The sequence below is a fragment of the Pteropus alecto genome, unplaced genomic scaffold (genome assembly GCF_000325575.1).
Source record: "Pteropus alecto unplaced genomic scaffold, ASM32557v1 scaffold781, whole genome shotgun sequence".
NCBI classification, from domain to species: Eukaryota; Metazoa; Chordata; class Mammalia; order Chiroptera; family Pteropodidae; genus Pteropus; species Pteropus alecto.
Window position 1 is genome coordinate 216507 of NW_006431388.1, and position 8726 is coordinate 225232.

Consider the following 8726-nt stretch of genomic DNA (forward strand, 5'->3'; position numbering starts at 1 on the left):
GTTTTAGAGAGCAAATTGGCAATATCTAGGAAAATTTATATAGACTGAATGTATCCTTCCAAAATTCATATGTTGAAACTCTAATGCCCCGATGTGATTTGGAGGTGGAGCTTTGGGGAAGTAATTTGGATTAGATTAGGTCATGAGGCCGGGACCTTATGATGAGATTACTGGCCTTATAATAAAAGGAAGAGACTGGAAATAGCTTTTTCTCTCTCTGCATGTACCCACCAAGGAAGATCACATGAAGACATAGGCAGAAAGTGGGTCCTCATCAAGACCCCAACCATTCTGGCATCTTAACCTTGGACTTCCAGCTTCCAGAACTGTGAGAAATTGTTTGTTGTTTAAGCCTTCCAGTGGGTGATATTCTGTTATAGCAGCCAAAATGGACTAAGGATTAGGTCTACCTAAGACCTATAAATTTTATGAGTATATAGCCCAGAGAAATATACATAGAAATCCATAAAGGGATATGAATGAGGTTGCTCATCGTGGCATTGTTTGTGGCAGTGGAGTGGAGAGCCAACATAGGTGTCCCTCAAAAGGGGAAGAAATAGACAAGCAAAACTAGGTGCCCACTTTCTAATGGAATATTATGCAGCATGAGAAGCAAGGAAGTACAGATTACATATAGCCACATAAGTTGAACTTAAAAGCATAGTATTGAGTGCTTAAGGTAAGAAATAGAACAAGATCTATGGCATAATGCTATACATTCTCTCTCACACACATATTTAACAAGACTATCTATTTCACAAGAATACAAACATATGCAAGAACACAATGCAAAAAAGTCAGAGTAGGTTCCTAATAGTGGGAAGGAAATGAGTGTTGGACTCCAGGAAGAAGAAAAATGAAATAAAAGAGAAAGAACCTTGTTAAACTCAATGATAATAACATGGATAGAGTCCAAAAATAGAATAAAAGATAAAAGCAACCTTTATGAGTGGGCAGTTAATCCCCGCTTACGAATTACAGAACTGGTAGAAAATAATTTAATCAAAATCAGCAGTTTTTAATGCCAGATGTTTATTCATGGGAGCTGTCTTTTTGTGAGTTTGTAAGATGATTCCCATATCCACCAATATTTAAATTTGGCCATATTGTCTTTGGAGAAATTTTAGGTAAGATATACAAAACACTAGCTAATAACTCAGGGTGGAGACAGCAGAATAAACCACTGGGTATGGCCAGCCTTGGAGAATAGCTTGGAGGGAAAGTTCATCCTCTACCATGTGTAACACCGCCATTGAACGTAGACATATGAGGGGGGTGGCAGTTCGGTTTGGGAAGACTCTTTTGAGGATGTTAAAAAGCCCTCTTTGTCTTAACCAAACCATCTTTTACCTATTCATCGAATGTCCCTCACCCACAGAGGTGTCAGAAATGATACTTTAAAATGTCTAAGCCACATCTTGGCCTCCCCATCAACCCTGCCCATGCACAGAGGTATCATAAGTAGTGCTTTGTGATGTCTAAGCCCCCTTAGCCACAATTGGCTGGTGGAGAGACCTGCTGAGCAATCAAAGCTGAAGGGTGTGCCTTGTTGTCATGGGGACTGGTGTATATATATATAGGACAGTCAGGAGGCCTGGAGGAGACCACTGGGAGGCTTCACCATGGCTAAGGTGACCAACAAACAACCAGAACCTACTACAGATACGGAACAACCAAGCACAAGTACCAAAGGAAAGAAGATAAAGACTTCTGAACCCAAGTCCAGAGGTGGTGGCAAGGTAAGATGACTCTCCCCAAACTACTCTTTTCTTTTCATTAATTCCTCCGCCCCCAAGAATCTTATCTTTTCCATGCCTGGCACAGACTCCCTCCTCAGCCCCGACCCTTCTCATGAAGACCCCCTTCCCATCGATATCCCATCTTCCCCTAAAACAGTGGTGCCCTTTTGGCCTCACTCTGATGTCCTTCTAGGTACCGATGATAACCACGAAGGCAAAAGGACCCCTTCGAAAGAGTCTTAGTAAAAAAGTCTCCAAGAAAACTACCAGCCTTAAAGGAAAGACTAAGAAGTCTAGAGAAACACCACTATTTGGTCACTACCACAGGCTGAATGAGATACTGAATCAAGATAAGCCAGTGCAGAACTAAAAGAAAATGAAGTCTACCACCTCAAGTGACCCCTGTGTGCAGCCAGTAACTTCAGAACAAGGCCAGAGACCTCAAAATTTTCTATGAACTCCCCAAAGTCTGGGGACTGAGAAATGGCTGATCATGTAAACATCAAATTTTACAACAGGGTATACTGATGATAATTAAAATAAAAATGAGCTGTTATGAACATTTGTGTGTATTTTTGTGAGTTCTCTCATGGGAAGAATGAGGAAGGCAGGAAAGAGGCAGATGTGAAAGGGAGGAGGGAACCTGGGGTCCGGCAGGGTTGGGGGCCACACTGGCAGAATCACAGTTAATCAGACAGTGGGGATAAGGACTGGGTAAGGACTGAGCTCTGAAGACAAACTTCCTCCTTAACATTCGAACCCACAAACAAGATGGAAAAGGGCTTGGCATTTCTGTGGGTGGCTGGCTGAGGGGTAGGGATGGGGGTGGTGCTCGGGGCATAGATTGCCAGAACCTATATAGAGTAAGGTGTGTGGGTGGCAATACTGTCACAAAAAATAGATAAATAACTTTCAAGCCACCTACCTCAGCCACCTACTTCATCGTGGTGTTTGTTATACCCCACCCTATGATGTCAGCAGCTAATGGTCCTCAGCAGGGCCCAAAATGTCACCCTACTAAAAGGTACTGAAAGCACCATAAGGACTTAAATAATGATCAGTAGAAGCCATAAACCCAACATGGATTAGCCCACTTAAGAAATTTAGTGGTCTGTGGTACATATATACAGAGGAATATTACTCAGCCATAAGAAGACATGAAATACTGCCATTTGCGACAACATGGATGGACCTTGAAATAATTATACTAAGCGAAATAAGATAGACAGAAAAGGTTGAAAATCACATGATATCACTTATATGTGGGATACAATCCTAAAAGCAACAATGAACAGGACAAACAGAGACTCATGGACATGGACTATAAACTAGTGGTTACCAGAGGGGAGGGAGGAAAGAGGAAGGGGAAAAATACAATCTAAATGTATATATGGCTTACTGTTAAAGTGTACAGCTGAAACTTATTGGATTTCTTTAACCAATGTCACCAAAAAATAAAATAAAATAAATATAAAATTTAACTTAATTTAAAAAAGAAATGTAGGGTGGAGCAGCGGCAGTAGGAGCAATAAAGGAGAGCTTTATCTGCAGAGAATTCTGAAACAACAGTCTTCCCTCCAAATATCTTTTATCTTGATTCTTTCCCAAGTGTTATCATTCCTCTGAAGAGAAAATCTTTTAAGTGGTGCTATCGAAGTGTAATTGACATATTACAACCATATAAATTACACATGCTTAAAGTGACAGTTTGATGAGTTTGGTCACTTGTTAAATCGTCATCACAATTATAAGAGTGAACATACACATCGCCCCCCACCCCAGTTTCCTCTTGCCCCTTGAAAATCGCTCCCTCCTATCCCCTCTGCACCCCTATCCTCAGATAACCACTGATTTGCTTGCTATCTCTATAGATTGTTTTCTAGTGTTATATATAAATAGAATTCATACTCATTTTTATCCAGCTCCTTTCACTCAGCATAATTATTTTGAGTCAATGTTGTTGTGCCCATCAATATTATATTTTGAATGTCATGACTGTCGTTTTGTTGAGTTTAGTATTTAAGTGGTACCCCAAAGTTGCTTTAATTTCATTAAAAAAATTTTTTAACATCATTGTAAATTCACATGCAGTTGTAAGAAATAGAAAGATACTCCACACCATTAACCTAGTTTCCTCCAGTGGTGACATCCTGCATTTCTATAGTACAATAGCACAATCAGGAACGTGAAATTTATGTGATCCATTTACCTTATTCAGATTCCACCAGTTTTACATGCACAAGTTTGTGTATTTGTGTGTTTGGTTTTAGGCAATTTCATCACCTGTGTGTGTAGTTTCCTGTGACTACCACTACAGTCAAGATACAGAAAAGTTCCATCACGAGGATCCCTCTTGCTACTCTTATAGCCACCACCAATCTCTCTCCCTCCCTCCCCCTCCAACCCCTGGAATCCAGTAGTTCTGCATCTCTATAATTTCCTCATTAAAAGAATGTTACATAAATGGAATCGTTTAATATGTAACCTTTTCTATCAGCTTTTTACATTCAGCATAAATCCCTTGAATTCCATTGAAGTTATGTGTATCAATAGTTTTGTTTTCCTTTATCGCTAAGCAATATTCCATGGAAAGGATATACCACAGTTTGCTTGAACATTCATTTATTGAAGGGCATTTTAGTTGTTTTGATTTGGGGACTATTATAAATAAAACTGATGGGATTATTGTTGTATAGGTTTTTCTGTGAACCTAAAGCTTCCATTTCTCTGGGATAAATGCCCAAGAATGCAATTGCTGAGTCATATGGTAATAGCACACTTACTTTTATAAGAAACTGCCATACTTGTTTCTCGAGAGGCTGTACCATTTTACATTTGCACCAGCAATCTATGAGTGATACAGTTTATCTGCAGTTTCACTAGCATTTGGTATTATTATTAAAAAAAAAATTAAGTCATTCTGGTGCCTGTGTAGTAATATTTCTTTGAAGTTTTCATTTGCGTTCCCCTTTTGGTTAATGTTGAATATCTTTTTATATGCTCATTTGCCATCTGTATATCTTCTTCATTGAAATTTCTATTCATGTCTGTAGCCCCCACCTATTCTTACATTTGCAGAATCAGCCTTTAATGAATTTGAACACAAGGCACAGGTTTCCAGGTGTAAATATATCTACATTTTACAATTGTTTTTTGCTTCTATCAATCTTTTCAGACAAGGAGAAGCAACAGGTACTTCCTTCATATGATCTTATGGTCTTTTTTTTTTTTTTTTTAAAGAGCTGATTATCTGAATTTCTAGGACTTCTTCCAGTATTTTTTTAATATATATTTCCTTTCTACCCACCTACCACTAGCTGGTTGTTGCCGCCTAGATTCTGATGAGTTTTCTATGGTTAAATGAGGCTTTTAATCTCTGCATCAACACGGAGCCTCTTTGCTGGTTTCTCTCAAATAATCTTTTCTACTTCCAGTGTGTCATTACAGCTCATTTTGGCTTTTGTTTCTTCCTCATGGAATAAATGTGGTGCTTGGTGCAGCCCTACTTATAAAATGCTGGGTGGGGATTCCTATCTTTGACATTTCAGATGATCTATTACGGACTTTTACAGGTGCATTTTCCCTCTTAGTACAAAGGCACTGATCAGCTTTGTAACAGAAGGCTTAGTGTTTCTATGTTCTACCGCTCCATCCATCTTTGGTCCTGTCTTGCACGGTATTGCAACAGAGATCAGCCCTTGGAGCATCCTATTCAGCATGTGAGCTTTATCAGCAAATATGGCTGACAGTTGTAGGTGCATAATATCACACTCTTGAAAGTCTCAGTCACAGATCCACTTAATATTTTCCAACTTAAAGTCATATAAGACTAGAGGACATTTTACAGTCATCTCTGATGTTTCTAGGGATTTTTTCTCTATGTTTAGCAGCTCATCAATAATCTCTGGCTTCTCCATTCCTTAACCCAGTGGTCCCCAATCTTTTTGGCACCAGAGACCGGTGCTCCTATGAGAATCTAACTCCTGATGATCTGAGGTAGAGCTGAGGCGGTGATGCTAGCGCTGGGGAGCAGCTGCAGATACAGTTGAAGTTTGCTCACTTGCCCGCCACTCACCTCCTGCTGTGCGGCCCAGCCTGGTTCCTAACAGACCATGGACCAGTACCAGTCCAAGGCCCAGGGTTGGGGACCCCTGCCTTAATCAATCAGAAATAAGATAACTATCATACAGTGGACCAGATGATAAAGTAATTCCTAGCCAATCACTTCACACTGGCATAACTGGACAGGTTCTTGCCATCTTGGCCCCAGCAGGCTCTGGTCTACTGGCTGTACTGGAACAGACAGAATAGTCTGCTAAAAATGAATCACTCTGATGGCTACATTTATTTTAACGAGTTCCTGCTTACAATTCTTTTGTGTATGTACCTAGACGTAAGATTGCTGGATCATATGGTAGTTCTATTTTTAATTTTGGAGGACCCTTCATATCGTTTTCCATAGTTGCTGCACCAATTTACGTTCCCACCAACAGTGCCCATTTCTTGGTGCTGAGATTCAGTTCTCCGGATTGCTGAAGAGTTTTTTTCCAGTGTTTGTGCTCTGTCCTTAGCTTTTAGTTCTGCCCGTAGGTCTTACTGGGAGTCTCTCGCCATGATTTTGCCAGTAACCTAGTGGTGAATGCTGTTGCATGTTATTGATAGGTTAGTGGTATGAAAAGGGAGTTCTCTAATCTAGTCCCGCCTCAGTCTTAGGTTGGCCCTGTGAGCCTGGACTTCAGGGGTGGGTTCTTCAGTGTCCCTAGCCCTATTCCGCCATGATAGCTGGACTTGTTAGGGGTGTTGTGTGAGAGAGATTCCACCTCATCTTTCAGCACTAGATGCTTCTCACATATTTGTATCACCTACAGATGCATTTTTATTATGGGCAGGAAATCATGCCTGATAATCTTGGGAACAGGTAAGGTTACAGGCCTGAATGCACATATAATTATGTGCTATTAGTGTAAATATCAATCAGTATGGCCCGTAAAGTCTTTATAGTGTCACACTTGGTTTAAAATTACTACTTTGGATACTGGTGGCTACACTAGTAACTGAGAGCTATTAGTGTTGTCATTGCTGCCTGGAACATCCCAAGAGGATGGCACCTGTCACTAGTTGCTATGGTCACGGTCTTCTGATGGAATGTGTTTGGTAAATAAAGCTCTATTTAATCACTGATGCTCTTTGCACATGTGCCTAGATAATATCACCAAAGACAAAAGACCAGTTCTTGCCGAGACTGGCGTATTTAACAATGGAGTAGGGCAACCTTGCTAAAAAGCAACAGAAACCTGGAAACGACTCTGTCTCTTTTCTGCCATAAGGCTATCTCCATCACAGGACCATATCAGGATAAGTTGGAAGAATCAACTAACCTGCCTGTATAAAAATGGCCTCAATCATTCAGCAAACATATAATCAGTATTCATCATGTGGCAAGCACTTTTTTGGGCGCTGGAAAGACTACAGAAATGACTACCGAATAATTTCCTAACTAAAAGGAAACAGTTTTCCAAGGCCCCCTGGATTTTACCTAAACCCCGAGTTCTTCAAAGCTGCCATCATACCTAGGTCACAGAAGTGCGGTGCCACTCCTCTTAAGTCTCTGGCCCAACTCTATTTCCTTTTTACCCTTTAATCTAGCTGAGCCACGCTGGCATTCTGAAAAGTAACATTTATTCAGAATTAAGGGAGGACATGCGGGAAGTAGGTAAGAATAATTCAGGAAGCAAAAACTTACCAAGGTGTCCAAGTTCCTATTTCAAATAATGTCACATTCCTAAGGGCTGTGACAACTTCCCAGGTATCTGACCTTTATTTCCTACTCTCTTACCTCTCTGCCTCCTTATTCGCCACTCCGCAAGCATCAGTCAGCTGCTCACATTGTCATTCCATCCGAGAAACATAAGGAAGCCATGTTTCAACTACATAACTTAGAATCTTTTCACTTGGGTTTGGTCACCGAAGGATTTACGTTTTCCAGAGGCAAATGACAAGACTGTGATAACTGATAACCGAATATCACTATCAGTATGAATATTATTTCCTTTCAAATTTCTGATAGCATATCTTATATTATCTGATTCATAATTAGATTTTACTAAATTGTCCATTTCTATTCTCTTTTCAGTGTGTCAATGCTTCAATTAATTTTAATCTATATTTTCAATCCGATAACTTATGTTGCTAAGTTTATTTCATTTCTCAGTTTCTTTTGTATTTTTAACTTTTTGAATTATATCTTCAGTTTGTTTTCATTCATTCTTCTTTAATGGTGAAACTTCTTTGGACTATGGATTTTCTCATGTATAGTTTGCCTGCATTTAATACTACTACCAATAATTATTAAGTATTTACTATGTGCCACTTTTATAAATATTTACATGCATTTATTTAATCCTCCTAATAACTTTATTGATTAGAAAACTGCACAGAGGTATAACATTTTCTCATATTTATCCATGGTCACACAAGTAGTAGGTGGCAGAGCCAGAACTGGAATTCAGGCAATCTGTCTGCAGATTCTGACCTCCAAACCACCATAATTTTAAAAGTAATCTATAGCACTTCCTGTATTCCCCTTTGTCCATGGAAATTCTGGCTGAGACATGGTTCCTAATTATTTTGTCCTGGAACAAATCAAGATAAGTAGCAATATACAATACTCTGAGTCTTCATACACTATTATTAATATCTATAGTTTGGAAACTTAACTATTTTTTCCACAGGAAGACTATTTCTTTTAAAGTGTGATCATAAGTAGCTATTTAGTGGAAATCTTGAATACAACCTAGTGAATTGTTGAATTAGTTTTTTTTTTAATTAATTTTTTATGGTGACATTGGTTATCAAAATCAATGTTTCAGCTGTACACTTTAACAGTAAGATATATATATATTTACACTATGTGTTCTCTTCCCATAATTAGATTTCTTTCTGTCACCACATATTTGACCCCCTTTACCCTGTCTCCCTTCCCCCTCT

General features: G+C 39.3%; 1 pseudogene; it reads right to left on the reverse strand.

The window, feature by feature from the left end:
* Positions 1-5095: 5095 nt before the first annotated feature.
* The window catches only part of LOC112470973, a 5087-nt pseudogene continuing 1456 nt past the window's right edge, over positions 5096-8726 (reverse strand).